A 20,952-nucleotide genomic window follows, 5' to 3' on the forward strand; every position below is an offset into this window, starting at 1 on the left:
GCGGATTTAATTACTGAAAACCTATACATTTAATCATGTACAGTGCTAGACAATGCTTCCTGCAAAGCTTTATGAGCCTATTAGGGGAAGGCTGCAGAGATTTTTTATTAAATGGATAATATATATATTTTTAATATGAGGGGACAGACAATTGTAAAAGATCTGTATACTAGCAACCTTAGAAAATAAAAACAGAATTGGGGAGGGACAGATAGCTATGTCACAGTGGTTGTTGTATAGAGTCATTGTACACAGCATGCTGACATCTATGTACACTGCAGGGTTTGTTAAGTCACTGCATGGGTTGGATACAATAGCAGAGTGGTTTTATTACACAACTCCAGGTAAAATTTGGTGGTGAAAAAAATATATTTTGTTGCCTTAAAAGAAAATAAACTTTTTTTTTTTTTTTTTACATTCATACTTACCTAGGTGGATGCAGCATCGGTCCCCCACTGGCTTTGATACTGAGAACCGAGCGATCTACTACTGCAGATCGCTCGGTTCTCACAGCTCCCTGAGCTGAGACCTGCTGACTGTCAGTCCCCGCTCTCTGTTCTGCCCCCTCCTGGCTCACTGGAGCGCTGGGCTGTGGAGGGGGCAGGAGCGGCCAGCTTAGGCTCTCTTGGTTCGGATCCGGACTCCATGGTCGCGATCTTGCCTGAGCCTGGAGTGGCTCTCAGCAGACAGTGAACTTCAGCTCTCTGCTGAAAACTGGTCACAGGAGTGCAAAACAAACTGCACTCCTGTGATGCATAGGAGATTTACAGCCAAACTAGCTTTAAGAATTAAAGTGAAATGTGACCTGTGTTGATACGTATTAAGGTGTACGTTTATGAAAGGGTGAATTTTTTTCTCTTTTCGCTTCTCTGCAGTTCTCCGGGGAAAATTATCTCCTCTGCCACCCTTTTTATGAAGCAGAGAACTTCAGTTCTCCCAGGGTGATCAGAGGAGAAGTGTTTCCTCGGCGAACGGCGGAGATCTCTATACAAGTGAATGGGGCGCCTGTAATCTCGTGAGACAAAGCGAGATTACCGTACTATGAAAATCACTGGCGCTCTTTTAACAAGCAGTGATATATTATCACTGCTGAGTACAAGATCCCCACTAATGTTAATAAATAATAGTCCCCTTACATAAATATATACATATATACACTGAATACACACACGCATACATTTTATATATATATACACATTAAATATATATCTACATGTATGTGTGTATATATATACATGTAGATATACTGTATACATAAATATGACACGGAGACATGATCAGTGGTGTATTTAGGTTTTGTGCTGCCCTAGGCCTGACTAAACTTGTGCACCCCCTAATTTACATATGACCAGCCCCTTCCTGTAAAGGCCACGCCCTTTACTGTTTACGATCCGCCCTGTCATCTGTGAACCACAGACCACAAGTCTATCAGTGCCCATCAGTGTAGCCTCATCAGTTCCCACACGTTCAGCCTCATCAGTGCCCATCTGTGCAGCCTTATCAGTGCCGCCTCATTACTGCCCATCAGTGCAGCCTCATCACTGACTGCTTTATGGGGGTGCCAGACCGATTTGCCTCCTGGACTCTGCCCTCTGGCCCAATTCACCCCATAAGTCTGGCACTATATTAAAAGTGTAGCGCAAGCCGACAGAGACCCTTTTCTTGCTGGAACCGGGAGGAGGCTGTTTTTTTTTTTGTGCAGGGTGCAGCTTTTTTGCTGCCCCCCTGCAAAGTGCCGCCCTAGGCCTGGGCCTTGTTGGCCTAGGCCAAGATACAGCACTGGACATGATTACTGTGTTGGGGGGTCTGAACGAGGAAGAAGGATGTCAATAATCTTCCTTCTCCCCCCTCAGTTCTCCCCCGATTTGGTCTTCACTCCCGCTTCACAAGCTCCAGGCTGGTGAACCCGGGAATGTGAATTCTGGCACAGATCGCTAGTGAAGTGCGGAGATCGCAGCTTCATAACCTGGCCATTTCTGTGTCTGTCAATGACAGATTCCCGTGTGAAGAGATGATCAGCAAAGAACATGTTCTCTGCTGATCATTTCTGTTTCATAAACTGAGAATGATCGGAAATGAGCTGTGATCAGCAGGATCACTGCTCATCTCCGTTTCATAAAAGGACACCTAAGAGGCTGCCACTGCTGACTTCCTTCTGAAATGCCAATTGCTTCACAGTCATCTTAATTCCCTGGTTCACTTCTAGTTTGCTTTTCTTTTTTTTTTTTTTTTTTTAAATAGGTTTTTATTGGATTTTTCATGATATAACAAACAACGGAAAACTCAGTAAATAAAGCCATAGAGAACATTGTATACACATATTATAGTAAGTACAGTAGTACAGTAATAATCATAGAACATACATAAAGCAAAAGCCAAAAAAGGGGGGGGGAGAGGGGGGGGGATCCGTCAATCATCAACATTAGTAAATCAAAAATAGAAAGCAAGCAAATGAGAAGCAAATGATAAACAAATGATTTGAACTGCAGATCTGACACATGAGTAGAGTGGACTTACATGAAGATAATGTAATACCATATACCAAATAACTTTGGGATCTGAGACACCAGGGAAAGTAAGAGAACTATCCAGGCTCTTCCATTTAAAGTAGAGGGTCTGGATAAAAGTATGGAGAGCGCAGGAGCTCCCCGCGGGTAAGCCGCCCTCTTGGGTCTCCAGCCCACACACGAGGATCCCCCGCCGACCTGAGAGGTATCACTTTCACCGAAGCCCAGAAGTTCCATCAATGGTTAAATTGCTCAAAGACATTTCATTTACAGCTATGGACCGCTCATATTTGTGGTTGGTTTGAGTCAGTACAACGATTTCTTGTAAGTTTGGGGGGGTAGTGGTTTTCCATTTCCTTAAAATTAGTAGTCGGGTTGCGATTAATATATGGGTAATCCAGGCATGGAAGCGGTATGGGAGCTTGTCCAAGCCCAAGTGTAGAAGCAAGTTTGCTTTTCTTAACGGAACTTTCTGGGGAAAAAAAATGCACAACTCATAAACTCATCCAAACTTTTCACAAAAAATGCCCTATATGAGCGTTTTATTCTACCAAAGGAACTGGAGTTTTTTTTAAGCCCAGTGTATGGAGCCTTGGAAGGTATTGAATGGATTGCATTAGTATGACACCTGGGTCTCCTAGCTTTTTAAAAAAAGAGAAGACAAGAAGGCCACCTCTACAGCCAGGCAATTAGTTTCATGTTTGGGGACCATTAAGTAGATTTGAGAGGAGGTAAAGGCAGCTATACTCACAGAATCCAAGAACAGGAACAGTCCAAAGGCGCAGCCTCTTGTAGAGTAGTCCAGTGTCAAGTCCAAAGGGCTCAGGGGCAAACAGCTCCCCCACCCTTTCAGCTCACAGATCTATTCCCTCAGCAGGGGAAAAGACAATCTCCTCAGGGCTCCAGGCTATTTAATAGCATCCCAGCCACCATCTGGGCACACCTCCCCAGGGATTGGCTAGGTCCTGCTCAATTTTCAGGTTGATCATTTGAACTCTCCCTCACTAAGCTCCAGAAACTTCTTCTTGAGAAAGGGGGGGGGGGGCAATCAAACTCCCAGTCTGTGAAGCCCTGACCAGACCCAACTATTACTGGTCCCCTGGTTACAGAAGGAGACAAAAACAAAATTTACCTAGCAGCTTATAGTGTTACTAAACCCAGCAGCCTGCATTCACTGTATCCGGTCTCCAACAGTACACAGAAGTGCAATTATTTTAGTAAATATAAACTGATGATTTCTCATCAGCAGTATATAGCAGTCTTAAGACTTCAATCAGTGACCAGCAAAGCATTGGTCAACCTCGTAGGATGAATTTTCATTCTGCTCTGACTGTCCTATGAGGCTGAATGACCCCGGACCCTCTGTCTGGGCAGTGTTGATTGGCCCTGTGCTGATCACATGCACCCCCCCCCCCCCAAAAAAAAAACAAAAAAAAACTCTCCAGCAATATACACTAAACTGAGCATGTGCAGAGTGAGTGCCCCCCCCCCCCCCCTAGGCTCTGTAGCATATAGATTGGCTGTGGAAGAAGGGGAGGAACAGAGAAGACAGGAATTAAACAGCCTTTTTGCACAGTGCAGAGGATTAACCCCTTAGGTTCCATAGTGAGTATAACAAGCATGCTTTACTGCATATACAGACTGGTTTTAGTGTTGTGGGTTTAGTAACACTTTAACTAGGAGGGTGCTACATGATTATATAATGAATATAACACTGGATTAAATAGCAGCTTTAGAAACATGTGCCTACATATCGGGCGTACATAAACCCGTTTTTGTTAACTGAATGTATGGCAAATGTTAGCAGTCACCTGACAGTAAAAACAAGCTTTTTTTTTTTTCTCTCTTCTATCTGCTTTGACTAGACATGTAAAGTCAATCGTTACAAAGAAAGACATTCACAGTTTCTTGTTTCCTTATCAACAAAGTGTGAAATGTATCCTCATGCTGCTCTGTTAGCGGCCATTGACACTATATCATTTTCATGCTGCTTTGCTTCCATTCAATGAAGTGCACAAGGCTGCCTGCTATGAATGGTCATACTGCATTAAAGGTTTGAATGGATCTACGGCGGATGGGATTTAAATACAATTCACAAGAAATGTTTCAATAGGACCTTCTCTCTATACATGGTTTCTTAATTATGTAAAGCACGTGATACAATGTTTCTGCATGTGGAAGACATAATTAAAAACGGTATTAAAGCGCATCTAAACCAAGAAGAAAAATTGGTAGTATTGCAGTTTACCAGTCCTTAGATGTGGTGGCTGAATTCATTTTCTTTTTTTCACTTATATTTTAGCTGGTAATACTCCCATTAACCAGTTCCAGTCCGGGCTAATTCTGAAATTTCTGTCATGCAAAAATCATCATTTTTTTTCCTAGAAAATAACTTAGAACCCCCAACCATTAAATATTTATTTTTATTTTTTTTAAGCAGAGACCCTGGAGAATAAAATGGTTGTTGTTGCAATTTTTTATGTTCTATGATATTTATTTGCGCAGCAGTTTAACAAAAGCAAATTTAGAGGAAAGAATACACTTTAATGAATTTTAGTGATAGAAACACAATATATTACCCAATTTTTGTTAACCACTTAAGCCCCGGAGGATTTTCCTGCTCAAAGACCAGGGCCTATTTTGCGATTCGGCACTATGTGATTTTAACGGACAATTGCGCGGTAGTGCAATGCTGTACCCAAATGAAATTGACCTCCTTTTTTTCCCACAAACAGAGCTTTCTTTTGGTGGTATTTGATCACCTGTGCGATTTTTATTTTTTGCGCTATAAACAAAAAAAGAGCGTCAATTTTGAAAAAATAACAATATTTTTCACATTTTTTTATATTAAATTCTCAAAAAAAAAGTAAAAAATCAAAATTTTTTTAACATTTTAGACCAATTTGTTTTCACAATAAGCGTATTTTGATTGGTTTGCGCAAAAGTTATTGCGTTTACTAACCAAGGGAAAGATTTATGTTATTTTTATTGTTTTTTTTTTAAACTAGTAATGGTGGCGATCTGCGATTTTTTTTGCGGGACTGCCACATTGCGGCAGACAGATCGGACCCCTGACTGACATTTTTGACACTTTTGGGGGTACCAGTGACATTACTACAGTAATCAGTGAAATACATATGCACTGTTACTGTAAAAATGACACTGGCAGGGAAGGGGTTAACTTTATTAGTGATCAAGGGGTTAAGTGTGTCCCTAGGGGTGTGAAACTAACTGTAAAGGGGTGTGACTTGGGATGTAACCACAGAGACATACGATCCTACATAGCAGGATCGTATGATCTCTGCAGTTACACCAGGGAGAATGACAGGCGGCTTTTTTTACATTAGCCGCCTGCCTTTCTCCCTCTCCAGCGGGAGATTGCGAGTGGCCGGCAGACATCGGAGCCGCCAGTCACACGCGCAGGGATGGCCATAAACGAGCAGGGGCAGGAGCGTGCCTCCGGCGGCGTGCGCTCGCCCCCTGCAGGCTCCTGGGCGAGCGAAGTAGTACTACGTCGCTTTGCCCAGGAGGGGCTGACTGCCAAAGTAAATATACTGTGGGCAGTCGGCAAGTGGTTAAAACATGAAAGATGATGTTACGCAGAATAAGTAGATACCTAACATATCACGTTTAACCATTTGCCGACAGTTTTACTGCAGCAGGCTGGCTAGGCTGCGCAAAACGACGTAGTACTACGTTGGTTCGCGCGCGTGGTGCTGGGGGGCAGCGGGGATGCCAATGTATGGGGCCGGCGGCCGCGATTGCCCCGCGCTGAGAGAGAAGAATGGGCAGCTGTTGTGAACACAGCCGACCGTTCTTCTCTCTGAAATGATCACAGAATGCCTGTGACCCTTCTGTAAAGGATCACAGGTCTCTATGGTCATTCCACAAGCCCCTCCCCCCACAGTTAGTAAACACTCCCCTAGGGTCACATTTAACCCTTTGATCACCCACCAGGTAACCCGTTCCCTGCCAGTGCCATTAGTACAGTAACATTGCATATTTTTAGAACTTATTACTGTAGTAATGTCACTGGTCCCCCCAAAAGTGTCAAAAAGGTCAGTTAGGGGTCCGATCTGTCCGCCGCAATGTTGCAGTCCCGCTACAAATCGCAGATCATCGCAATTACTAGTAAAAATAAATAAATAAATAAATAAAAATGACATAAATCTTTCCTGTAGTTAGTAGATGTCATAACTTTTGCGCAAACTAATAAAAATAGGCTTATTGCGATTTTTTTTTTTAACCAAAAATATGTAGCAGAATACAAATTAGCCTAAAAGGATGAAAAATTTCGATTTTTTTCCATATTGGTTTTTTTTTCAGAATTGTCGCTCTTTTTTTGTTTATAGCGCAAAAAATAAAAATCGCAGAGGTGATCAAATACCACCAAAAGAAAGCTCTGTTTGCGGGTAAAAATGGACATCAATTTTATTTTGGTACAGCGTCGCACAACCACGCAATTTTCTGTTAAAGTAACGCAGTGCCGAATCACAAAAATTGGCCTGGTCATTCAGGGGGCAAATCCTTTCCGGTCCAGAACTAGTTAAACCTGCAGGGGGCCCTTTTATTTTTTATTTTTTTATAAGTTTACAACCATTCTAACCACTTGAGCTATGCCCGCCACAGTTTTACTGCGGCAGGCAGCCGCTCCTGGGCAAAGTGACGTAGTCACTCGCTCAGAAGATTCTAGGGGGCAAGCGCGCGCTGGCAGAGGCGCGCTCCGGCCCCCGCTCATCAGCCGGTCAGCCAGTGCGCGTGACCGGTGGCTCCGATGGCCGCCGGCCACTCGCGCTCTCCTGCAGCTGAGAGAGAAGGACAGACGGCTGATGTAAACACAGCCGTCTATCATTCTCCCTTAGATGATCACAGAGGCTATGTGATCCTGCTGTATAGGATCGCATGTCTCTGTGATCATTTCACAAGCCCTGCCCCATATACAGTTAGAATCACGCCCCTAGGGACACATTTAACCCCTTGATCACCAGTACAGTTAACCCCTTCCCTGCCATTGTAATTTTTACAGTAACAATGCATATGTTTAGCACTGATTACTGTAGTAATGTCACTGGTACCTCCAAAAGTGTCTAAAATGTCAGTTAGGGGTCCAATCTGTCCGCCGCAATGTCGCAGTCCCGCAAAAAAAATCGCAGATCGCCGCCATTACTAGTAAAAAAAAAACAATAAAAATGACATAAATCTTTTCCGTAGTTAGTAAACGCAGTAACTTTTGTGCAAACCAATTAAAATACGCTTATTGTGATTTTTTTTTTTACCAAAAATATGTAACAGAAAACAAATTGGCCTAAAATGTTAAAAAATTTCGATTTTTACTTTTTTTTTTTGAGAATTCCATATAAACAAATGTGAAAAATATTGTTATTTTTTCAAAATTGTCGCTCTTTTTTTGTTTATAGCGCAAAAAATAAAAATCGCACAGGTGATCAAATACCACCAAAAGAAAGCTCTGTTTGTGGGAAAAAAAGGACGTCAATTTTGTTTGGGTACAGCGGCGCATGACCGCGCAATTGTCCATTATAATCACGCAGTGCCGAATCGCAAAATAGGGTCTGGTCATTGAGCAGCCAAATCTTCCATGGCTAAAGTGGTAAAAGTGGGTGATTGTGGTGCGCTAGTGTGGGGTCACAGGGGTTAAAGCAGGCAGTGAGGAGGTGCCATCTGTCAAATGCTCTCTGAAGAGTGAATAATCAAGTGAATGAGCTTTGAGGACTACATAACACCTCCCTCTCTTCAGATAGCTCGTAAGTTATTTACAAAATATCTAGCTGGATGAACAGCTATTTTTTTTTTTATATATATCAGATATAATAAAATGCTTACAATGGGGAATTTACTATACCAAAATGGAGCAAATATAAGAAATGTATAGTTTGAGTTTACATGCAATTTTAGCTTTCTTCACTTACCTGCTGCTGGCAATAGTGTTTGTTCGATACAGAAAAACAATACATTTCTGCATTGGCTATATTTTAATTTTATCTACTCTTCGATAGCCATTAGCCATAAGGTGTAAATGTATGTGCCTGCAGTATTTATTCACTGTCTGTTTGCATTTCTTCTGCATAGCGATGGGCAGACAGCTTGGGACCATCACTGAATCAATGACAGTTCATGAGTTGATTCTGGTCTTTCAGTAAAAAGTTGCTGAGGGTAGTTTTTATACATTTTTTTTTGCAGCCATGAAAGGGGAAGATGTTGGAAGCTTGTTATGGTACGTTTTTTAGCACCTTAACCACTTTAGAAGATTTTGCTGCTCAATGACCAGGCGACTTTTTTCAACTTGGCACTGCGCGACTTTAACTGACAATTGCGCGGTCATGCAATGCTGTACCCAAACGACATTTACATCCTTTTTTTCCCACAAACAGAGCTTTCGGTATCTGATCACCTCTGCGCTTTCTATTTTTTGCGATATTAATAAAAAAATAGCAAAAATTTTGCGAAAAATTTTCATTTTCTACTTTGCCTGTTAAAAAATATCCAATATTTTAAATTTTTGTCATATATTTAGGCCAAAATGTATTTAGCTACATGTCTTTGACAAAAAAAATTCTCAATGAGCGTATTTTTATCCACTTTAAGACCGGAAGATTTTACCCCATTCCTGACCAGGCCATATTTTGCGATTCGGCACTGCATTAATTTAATAGACAATTGCGCGCACGTGCGACGCTGTACCCAAATGAAATTTACAACATTTTTTTCTCCACAAATAGAGCTTTCTTTTGGTGGCATTTGATCACCTGTGCGATTTTTACTTTTTGAAAAAAAGAGCGACAATTTTGAAAAAAAAAACAATATTTTTTTTTCACATTCTGATATATAACATTCCCAACAAAAAAAATGTAAAAATCTAAATTTCCTGACAGACTCCATGGCAGCATACGTTTGGGTAGGCCCCGCCTCCTCTCCTACCTCATAGGACCCCACTCCCATAAATCTTTGCTCCCTTTCAGCATCAGTGTTCTTTTTTCGTCCTCCTCATACATACGGTGTTATGTTCCTACTATTTTCAAGTCCTATACCTGAAGCAGATTGGGTCGTGGAGACTCCGATAAGCCCTGGCTATTAGCAGGGTATGGAGGGGCAATGGAAGAGACCCGCAGCAGGATCGCTGTGGTCTGGCCGAGAGAGCCCTGCTGCCGCGGGTGGCCTAATTTTGCCCGAAGACACAGTCCGGTGATGTGCCTCTGGGACCCTTTCTCTGCTTGGGCAGGGTGGTAAGCCCTGTAATGGGACCTTTTTCTTTCATTTTCTATTTCCTGTGCAAACTAAATGCTGAGTTTTGTTGTTGGGCTGTTTTACTTACTATCTGCGGCTCTCATATATTTGTTCCTCCTTGTGTGTCTGTCCGGTGACTCACGGTCACGGCCGCGATTGCGGCCGTTACTTCCGGGTTGCGCGGTTCTTCTGCGCATGCGCAGTTGCTGCCGGTCTCTGCACTCGGTGCGCATGCGCGGGGGTGACGTGTGACGTCACTCGCGCATGCGCAGTAGTGATCGGCGGCCGCGAGGCGGCGTATTTAAACTCCTTAGTGTGTCAGAGCTGGTGGGAAGGTCGGCACGTTATACAGCCTCCCCCAGACTCTGACTGGCATTCTGAAGGTATGTTTTATCTTTTAAAGGCGTTTCTTCTGCATTGTGTTTGACTTGGGGTAAGGTCTAAGTGATATTGTATCCTTTTTACTCAGCTGTGAAGAGTTTCTTTGCCCATCCGTTTAGCAATTATGGACACATCTCCGCCCCCTAGTGGCCAGCCCGCTCATACCAGGTATGTGCTGGGCATTTAGGGGGGGGGAGGGAGGTTTTGTGTGTTTCTCTTTTATATAGCTACATGTGTCTGTCTCCAGCTCTTCCAGGTCTGACCACCAGCCTAGCGCACGCAGCGAAGACAGACATTCAAAGTCGCATCACCGGCACTCCTCGTCTAGGTCCAGGCGCAGTTCCCCCCATAATAGGGGACGTGATGGCAATTCTTCTGGTTCCACACATCATGGCCGTTCAGAGCACCCGCATGGAAAGAAATGCTGGGGTTGTAGTACCATAGTAACTGACGGCTCTTCTCTGTGTAAACCCTGTTATACCCAAGCCACGGGTGAAAGGGAGAAGTCGGATCATCATATTGAGGAGGTGGTGCGCAGAGTCCTCAAAGACTCTTTGGCTGAATTACAAAAACCAAGTACTTCTGCAGGACCATCCCTCTCTCCGGAAAGAGATCTTTTGGTTCAGGATCCTTTTGAATCCTCTCAACCCAGCCATCCTTCTATCCTTCCGTCAGAGTCCGAATCTGATTCAGATGACTCCGGTTCAGGATTTGAGTTCGGCCTTGTCTCCCCTCTAGTGAAGGCGGTGAGAGAAGCCCTTGAATGGGAAGATCCGGCTGTCTCCTCCCCAAAACAACGAAAATATTTCAAGCAACTATGTAAAGAGCGCTTGGACTTTCCATTTTTGGGGGAGTTGGGAGACATAATTACGGAGGAGTGGAGTAAAGTGGAAAGGAAGAATTCTCTGACCACAAAAATGGCAAAGCTGTATCCATTCAAACAAGAAAAGGTGAAGTACCTGGAATCTTCCCCAAGTGTGGATGCAGCTGTGATGCGTTTGGTCAAGCATGTCACCCTTCCAATGGAGGATACAGCCTCTTTTAGAGATCCGTTGGACAGGAGGATCGACGCTGATCTTAAACGAGCGTATCTTTCGGCCGGCATGGCCTGTAAGCCAGCTTTGGCTTTGGCTACAATTTCAAAGGCCATGGAAGTCTGGATTAATGTCCTCGAGGGCACGCTTGGAGGAGTTTCGGAAGAAGTGCTCCAGAGCTCCCCAATCCGGGAGCTGAAGATGGCTGCGGGTTTTCTGGGGGAGGCATCTCTAGACACTATTCGCCTTTTGGCCCGAGTTATGCTGGCTTCAGTTACAGCTAAACGCGCCCTTTGGCTTAGGCCTTGGGTGGCTGATGCTGCTTCCAAACAGGCATGGTGCCGAATTCCCTTTGAGGGTTCTTCCCTCTTTGGGAACAAATTGGATGCAGCCATAACCCGGGCCACGGGTGGAAAATCTGGTTTCCTCCCCCAGGATAAACGCCCAGGCGCTCAGAAGCGCTCTTTCCCGAGAAGACAAACTGCCAATCGTGCCAGGGAAGCACGCAGCTACAAACCAGGCAAGTCCTACGGAAGAGGTTGGAAGTCAAGGCAATCCACATTCCAGAAAGGCTCTAAAGGCTCTTCGTCTGGTGACCGAGAGGCCACCAAATCCTTTTGAGGTTGAGCCCGTCCAGGCCTTCCCGGTAGGGGCCAGGCTGCTCCAATTTCGGGAGGTCTGGGCGGCCTCGATCCAGGATCCCTGGGTGTTAAACATTGTGTCTCAGGGACATTCGTGGGCGTTCGACAACGTTCCCAAACCCAGGTTTGTCGCAACCTCACTTCCTCTTTCGGCAGAGAAAAAGAAGATTCTTCTCGCCTACGTGGACTCCTTACTGGTTCAGCAAGCTGTTGTGCCGGTTCCTGAGGCAGAACGAGGGTTGGGAGTCTATTCACCTCTGTTTCTCGTTCAGAAGAAGAACGGCACCTGGCGTCCGGTAATAGACCTCACATATCTCAACAGGTCTATCCGTCAAGAAAGGTTCAAAATGGAGTCCCTAGTCACCATTCAACATTCGATCCTTCCAGGAGATTGGTTGGCATCGATCGATCTAAAAGACGCATACTTCCACGTTCCTGTGGCAAAAGAGTACCATCAGTTTCTCCGGTTTGCTGTAGGTCATGCCCACATGCAATTTACGTGTCTTCCCTTCGGGCTCTCAACTTAGCCTCGCACATTCTCGAAGACCTTGCTGGCAGTTGTTGCTCTCATCAGGACCAGAGGCATCAGATTGCATCATTATCTGGACGATCTCCTCCTTCTGTCCCAGGACAAGCATCAGTTACTCTTACATCTGGAGCAAGTGACATCTACGCTTCAGGAATTCGGTTGGATTCTGAATTTAGAAAAGAGCCATCTGGTGCCTACGCAGTCGTTGGTGTTTCTCGGGGCACTGTTCAACACGGTGGAGTGCACCATTTCCCTGCCAGAAGAGAAAATTCCTGTAGTCCAGAGCAGGGTGTCTCACGCTCTCGCTGCCTCTCGTCTCACTGCTCGCCAGTGTCTAAAGGTAGTAGGGACGCTTGTAGCCACCTCGCCTATGGTGAAGTGGGCTATGTGGAAGCTGGGACCCTTCCAGAAGGGGTTTCTCCAACAGTGGACGACGGAGAATTTGTCACAGGTTATTCACCTGACTCCATTCATGAAGGGATGCCTTCCCTGGTGGTTACGCCGTACAAATCTGACCAACTGCCACTCAATCGCTCCGATTTCCTGGGTAACGATAACCTCCGATGCCAGCAATACCGGTTGGGGAGCCCACTGTCTGACCGAAGTGGCACAAGGCAGATGGAACTTCCCAGGTCACGGAGTAGTGTCCAACGTTCTAGAGCTTCGGGCCGCCCTCAAAGCACTCCAGGCTTTTCACCATCTAACACAGGGGGCTTCTGTGCTGTTAAGGATGGACAACACCACGGCAGTGGCTTATGTCAAGAGGCAGGGAGGAACACGCAGTATGTCTCTCCTCCAAGAAACAGAACCGATCATGACATGGGCTCAGCATCATCTGGCCAATCTCTCAGCGGTCTTTGTCCCGGGAGTGTTGAATGTGGAGGCAGACTTCCTATCTCGTTTCCAACTAGACAACAACGAGTGGTCCCTCCACCAAGAGGTGTTCAACTGGGTGTTATCTCTGGGGATTTCACCCGAAGTGGATCTGTTTGCGAGTCCACGCAACAGGAAGCTTCGGAAGTACTACACGAGATTCAGAGATCCTCAAGCTTTCGGAGTGGATGCCCTCACGGACAGGTGGAACTTCCAGTCTGCTTATGCCTTTCCACCAGTGCCAATAGTACTCCAATTCCTGCGGAGACTGAAGATGGAGGAAGTAGAGATCGTGGCAATAATCCCCTTCTGGCCCAACAGGCCATGGTTTCCCCTGCTGTCCCTTCTGATCTTCAGGGATCCAATCCCTCTACCTCTCAGGTCGGACCTTCTGTCTCAGGGTCCTACTCTGCACCCTTGCCCTGCACGGCTGCACCTCAGGGCTTGGTTTTTGAGAGGGGGAGGTTGGAAGCTCTCGGATGTCCAGAGGAGGTGATTCCGACTCTCATGAGTTCAAGAAGGCCCAGCACCAACAGGGTATATGAAAGGATATGGGCCAGGTTCATGAGTCATCAGGCCCAGGGGTCAGGTCCAGTAGGTACGCCTACTGTTCAGCAGATTTTAAGTTTTTTGCAGTCTGGTCTGGATCTGCCCCTCTCGGTTAGTTCTCTCCGGGTGCAAGTATCCGCCATTTCAGCCTTTACCGGAATTCAGTGGGCAAGTCATCATCTGATCCAGCAATTTTTTAGGGGAGCAGTCAGGCTTAGGCCTCAGAGAAGGCCAAGATTCCCAAAATGGGATCTTCCTTTAGTTTTGGACTTTTTTTCTTCAAAGGATGTTGCTTCCATGTCTATCAAGGATCTTACGTTGAAGACAGCATTTTTGGTGGCCATTTCCTCTGCTAAGAGGGTCTCTGAGATACACAATCTGGGTCACAAAGAACCTTTTTTGACCTTTTTTCAAGACAGGGTGGTCCTTATCCCTATGCTCGGGTCAAATCCAAAAGTGACCTCTGTCTTCCACGAAAATGCTGAGATAGTTCTTCCCACCTTCAGAACTGATGAGAATTCTTCAATCCATCCTCTAGACGTGGGCAACACTCTAAGTCAATATTTGGAGGCCACATCCTCCTTCCGCCAATCGGATTTCCTTTTCGTTCTGCTACATGGCAAAAAGAAGGGAATGCGTGCATCTTCCAGAGCAGTGGCTGCGTGGATCGTTCAGGCTATCCAATGGGCGTATAGAGCAAAGGGCTTGGCTCCTCCAGAGGCGATTACAGCTCACTCTACTAGAAGCGTCGCTACGTCCTGGGCAGCTTCCAAGCACGTCGCACCTGACGTGATCTGCAAGGCAGCATCTTGGTCATCTGTTAATACCTTTCTTTCCCATTATTGTTTTGAGCCTGCTGCTTTATCTTCCGTTAATTTTGGCGTTCAAGTCTTGTCAGTTGACAGTGCCAATTAAAGTTTCTTTGTTCAGCATCTTCCCACCCGGGAGTGTATTGCGAGTTATTTCCCAAACGTATGCTGCCATGGAGTCTGTCAGGAAAACGGAAAATTGATATCAAATACTTACTGTAATTTTCCTTTCCTGATGGACTCCATGGCAGCAGGAGTCCCCTCCCGATTCCTGAGTAGGCTAGTTACAGAACACTGATGCTGAAAGGGAGCAAAGATTTATGGGAGTGGGGTCCTATGAGGTAGGAGAGGAGGCGGGGCCTACCCAAACGTATGCTGCCATGGAGTCCATCAGGAAAGGAAAATTACAGTAAGTATTTGATATCAATTTTCCGTTTTTTTAACATTTTAGGCCAATTTATTTTCTGCTACATATTTTTGGTAAAAAAAAAAATCAAACAAATCGCAATAAGTGTATTTTGATTGGTTTGTGCAAAAGTTATCGCATTTACTAACTATGGGAAAGATTTATGTCATTTTTATTGTTTTTTTTTTTTTGTTGTAATGGCGTTAATCTGTGATTTTTTGTGGGACTGCGACATTGCGGCGGACAGATCGGGCCCCTAACTGACATTTTTTACACTTTTGGGGGGACCAGTGACATTACTACAGTAATCAGTGCTATAAATATGCACTGTTACTGTAATAATGACACTGGCAGGGAAGGGGTTAACACTGTTGGTGATCAAGGGGTTAAATGTATGCCTCATGCTTACTGACGTGTGACGGGGGAGGGGGTTCTGTGACACCGACAGAGATCGCAGGTTCAGCTATGCTGAATCCTGTGATCTCTCCCTGTCTGTCACATAGAAGATCCGTCTGCTTTGTTTACACAAGCGGGCGGATCTTCTCACACTTTTCCCGACAATCAGGGAAGAGAGGCGGCAATCGCCGCCTCTCCTCCTCCGGCCTGGCTCCCGCTGTGTCTAAACCGCTAGGGACCACTAGGAGTCCAGCGACGTAGGTCTACGTCGCTGGACCCAGGGGAGCCGCAGTGCTGCGGTAGCAGCACAGTGAGCAGTCTTAAAGTGGTTAATGTAATGCACATTAATGTGTGACGTAATGCACGGTAACGCAGGTGTGTTATTGCACTGCAGTGTGAATCCAGCCCTACAGGCCATTTTATTTAGACTAAATTTATACAAGCGACTAAATTGCAGTGCCTCTAAAAGGCGATCTATAACATTGTACGTTTGGAACACTTTTTGGTGAGGAGGCGATTTGACGCATCCTCACCATCTGTTTTAACACTGTAAATTCCACACCAACATGGGGCGTTTTCTGCTCATCCCGATTCCCTTGAAAAGATCATGTTTTGAATGTGATAGGGAGGATAATTGTTGCTGTGGGCATTGCAACAGCAACATGTGAACACCTGCCTATGCATCTTAAGGAGAGTGGTTGGGTTGGATAAAAACACAGCCAACCATATTTTTCTATGTCACCCAACCACAAGTCTAAACAAGCGCTTGGAAAGCAGTCACAATCGAAGGAAAAAAAAAAAAAAGAGGTCCAGAAAAGGAGGTAGTCCCTGGGTGGACCCCTAATTGTGGTCTTTAAAGACACACCACAAGACCAGTATCAGGGATAGAATGCCCTAAATTCACCTGGGCGGCATACAGTACTGAGTTGTATTTATATACACAGTATCTCACAACAGTGAGTACACCCCTCACATTTTTTGTTAATATTTTATTCTATCTTTCCATGTGACAACACTGAAGAAATGACACTTTGCTACAATGTAAAGTAGTGAGTGTACAGCTTGTATAACAGTGTAAATTTGCTGTCCCCTCAAAAGAACTCAACACACAGCCATTAATGTCTAAACCGCTGGCAACAAAAGTGAGTACACCCTTGAGTTAAAATATCCAAATTGGGCCCAAAGTGTCAATATTTTCTGTGGCCACCATTCGTTTCCTGCACTGCCTTAACAGAGCTTCAAAGGTTGCCACTGGAGTCTTCTTCCACTCCTCCATGATGACATCACGGAGCTGGTGAATGTTAGAGACCTTGTACTGTTTGAGGATGCCCCACAGATGCTTAGAGTACATTCCTAAGTTAAAATGTGCAAATTCAGCAAAATTAGCCATTTTCCCTCCCTGGTGTCATGTGACTCGTTAGTGTTACAAGGTCGCAGTTGAGAATGGGGAGCAAGTGTGTTAAATTTGGTGTTATCACTCTCACTCCCTCATACTGGTCGCTGGAAGTTCAACATGGCACCTCAAGAACTTTGGAAAAAATCATTTTTGCTCTACATCAAGATGGTCTAGGCCAGTGATTACCGAACCTTGGCACCCCAGATGCTTTGGAACTACATTTCCCATGATGCTCAACTACACTGCAGAGTGCATGAGCATCATGGGAAATGTAGTTCCAAGACATCTGGGGTGCCAAGGTTTGCCATCACTGGCCTAGGCTATAAGAAGATTGCTAAGACCCTGAAACTGAGCTGCAGCATGGTGGCCAAGAACATATAGCGGTTTAACAGGACAGGTTCCACTCAGAACAGGCCTTGCCATGGTCGACCAAAGAAGTTGAATGCACATACTCAGCATCAAATCCAGAGGTTGTCATTGGGATATAGACGTATGAGTGATGCCAGCATTGCTGCAGAGGTGATATGGGTGGAGGGTCAGCCTGTCAGTGCTCAGACCATACGCCGCACACTGCATCAAATTGGTCTGCATGGCTGTCGTCCCAGAAGGAAGCCTCTTCCAAAGATGATGCACAAGAAAGTCCGCAAACAGTTTGCAACAAGTCTACATACCCTTAGGAGTGTCCATCGCCAACATGTCCCACATGCAAAACACATACCCTAATGATGACATGGTGCCCTCTCCTCCTCTAGTTTAGTCCATAGACACAGGATGATGGTGAAGGCACCAGCCTGCAGACCAAAACAGGGGCAAACTGCTTTGGGTAGTCTTTCGCAACCTTTTTACTCCAGAGGAACTCTTGAAATTATTTTCAGGTCTCAGGGAACCCCATCTAAAATGAATCTATCGGTCAGTGGGAAGAATGCTCGCCCTTACAATGGTGGTCAGAATGCCCCCTTATAGACATCCAAAAAAAAAAAAAATTCTATCAAATACTTACCTTAATTTTTTCTTCTTGTCACCAATCAATGGCAGCATACTACTACATGTATGCTGTCATGTTGCTGCCAGGAAAATGGAAAAAGCTAAATTTTCCTTTCCTGGTAACAATCCATGGCAGCATACTTATGGTAGTATGCTGCCATGGATTGGTGTCAGGAAAGGAAAAGTATATTAGGTATTTGATACAATTTTCTGTTTTCCTGGCACCAACATGGTAGCATACATGATGTAGTATGCTGCCATGTTGGCACCAGGAAAGAGAATTGGTGTCATGCTCTCGACTCTGCCAAGAGGCATTGGAGCCAGGATAATGCAGGCACTATCAGATGGGAGGTCAATTAGCCACAGCTAAGCAAACCCCTACCAACCTTTGGAGGAATCCTAGGGTTGCATGGAAGCCTGTTTGACAACAGTTGGTTTAGGAGGATAATGATGCTCTTCCATAGATACACAGTGAATGAGTGTTTGTCACTGTTGTCACTGTTGGAAGCATGTTACTTGTGGAATCACCAGGAAAAAAAGAAAGGAATATAGGCACAAAAAAAAGAACACTGCCCCATTTAAGGACTGGTAATCTGCAATATATTACATTTTGGGTTTAGATGCACTCTAACTTAAATGTCCCTAGCTGCACCCATGATGGATTTCCGTGAAAAAATATGGAAAAAGGGGTGTTTACAGACAATTATGTCATAAATATTCTTGCTTTATTCAATCATAGAGATTACTTTTTAAAAAAGTCCTGGTCACAGACCACATATATAAAATAAAATTCAACAAATGATGATATTATACACCATACTCATACTCAAGGAGTCACCCCCTCTTTCCAAATCTCTTGTATACTACAGTGTGACCAGAATGTAGAGAGGACGGAAAACTCCTCCAGATGCGTTTCGCCCTATGGCTTCTTCAGGGGTGTTTGTAAAGAGGGTTCAGGTGGGTTAAAAATGTAATTAAAATCTCAGAGGGGGTTAAGGTACTCGCTTCAGTTCGGCCAGGTGGTCTCCCAATGACCAAGAGGTCAGGATGGGGTAAGTCTGTGCCTGATGAGAGGGAAGGCCCGCCCAAACTGGGCATCCAACCAAGGCAAGAGTAGAGGAGGAGACAGGTAGCTCAGCCTTCCACAAGCAGTCTAGTTAAATAGTGCTCATCTCCAGAGTATAGGGCCACAGTAAAAATGCTTATGCTTTTAAAGGAACTAATAATAGGTCCAATATATCTTCAAACACTGCCAATAGCTCCAGATACCACATTACAGGCCCCCTAAAATGCCTCCCTCTGATACTTTGATTAGTAAAGGTTTCTCTAAATACTGTTTACCTGGCAGGGTCTGGCCACTTACTTTCCTTGTCCATGAGGGCAGGTAGGTGCGACATCAGCCCCTGCATTGCCAGCACCCTTTATTGGAGCATTGGGGATGTTGAAAGGACAGTGTATGTCAACCTCAAGCAACAATGATTTAGGAAAGTTGATCCTTTTTGGTGACCGTCTCAAAGTACCCCCCTAATGCTGAAAGGCCTGTGCGCTGATATTAACCACTTCAGCTCCGGATGGTTTTACCCCCTTAATGACCAGGCCTTTTTTGCATTTTAGCACTGTGCTACTTTAACTGGTAATTGCCCAGTCATGCAATGTTGTACCCAAACGAAATTTATAGATTTTTTTTTTTTCACACAAATAGAGCTTTCTTTTGGCGGTATTTAGTCAGCACTGGATTTTTTATTTTTTATCATACAAATGAAAAAATACCTAAAACTAAAAAAAAAAATGTTTCACTTTCTGGTACTGTGAATGTAAGTATTAGTAGCAAAGTGCCGCGTCCCAAAATCTATAACGAAAGTTGTTTGTGGACCCTTATGGAATTAAAAGGCACCAGAGTACACCAATATGTTAAAAAAATACATTTTTATTACAATTTCTCGAAAACATTAACCACTTGCCGACCGCCGCACGACTATTTACTGCGGCGGTCAGCCCCTCACAGGCAAAGCGACGTAGGGCTACATCGCTAGGCTGTGAGGCTCTAGGGAGCGAGCGCGCGCCCCCAAGGGGGGGTTCCCGCCCCCGCTCGGTCACGGACCACACCCGCGCGTGTGCCCGGCGGACCCGATGTGCGCCGGTCACTCGCGCTCGTCCATTACACCGGGAGAAAGGCAGACGGCTAATGTAAACAAAGCCGCCTGTCATTCTTCCCTGTGTAAGAATGGAGATCAAACGGTTCTGCTATGTAGGACTGTTGATCTCTGTTCTTACACATCAAGCCACATCCAATCACAGTTAGAATCACGCCCCTAGGGACACACTTAACCCCTCCCTCTCAAAAAACGTTAACCCCTTCACTGCCAGTGTCATTTTTACAGTAACAGTGCATATGTATAGCACTGATTACGGTAGTAATGTCACTGGTAACAACCAAAAGTGTCAAAAATGTCAGTCAAGGGTCCGATCTGTCCGCCGCAATGTCGCAGTCCCGCAAAAAAAATCGCAGATCGTCGCCATTACTCGTTAAAAAAAAAACAACAAAAATGACAAAAATCTTTCCCTTAGTTAGTAAACGCAATAACTTTTGCGCAAACAAACCAAAATGCGCTTTTTGCGATTTTTTTTACCAAACATATGTTGGCCTAAAATGTTAAAAAATTTTGATTTTTACATTTTTTTGGGAATTTCATATAAAAAAATGTGAAAAATATTGTTATTTTTGCAAAATTGTCGCTCTTTTTTTGTTTATAGCGCATGATCAAAAAATCGCACAGGTGATCAAATACCACCAAAAGAAAGCTCTGTTTGTGGGAAAAAAAGGACATCAAATTCGTTTAGGTACAGCATCGCATGACCGCGCAATTGTCCATTAAAGTCACGCAGTGCCGAATCGCAAAATAGGCCCTGGTCAGGAAGGGGGTAAAATCTTCCGGGGCTTAAGTGGTTAAAGTGAATGTTAAAATCTCACAATAGCCTAGTACCCAGTTGTACTAATAACACCAACAAGAACACCAAAAAGACCCCATCCTAGTCCATGGTATATGCGCCAATACAATAAAGTATGGTCGCCGGTATCCAGATGGGCTTGGTGTAAGTTGATGTGGCTTATTCAGGCTCTACATGTCTCACGCTGTTGTGCTTCTTCAGACACTTTAGGTAAGAATTCAAAGTGGATAAAGAAATATAATAAATATTTGCAATA

The sequence above is a fragment of the Pelophylax lessonae genome (genome assembly GCF_965119305.1).
Source record: "Pelophylax lessonae genome assembly, chromosome: 3".
Taxonomy (NCBI): domain Eukaryota; kingdom Metazoa; phylum Chordata; class Amphibia; order Anura; family Ranidae; genus Pelophylax; species Pelophylax lessonae.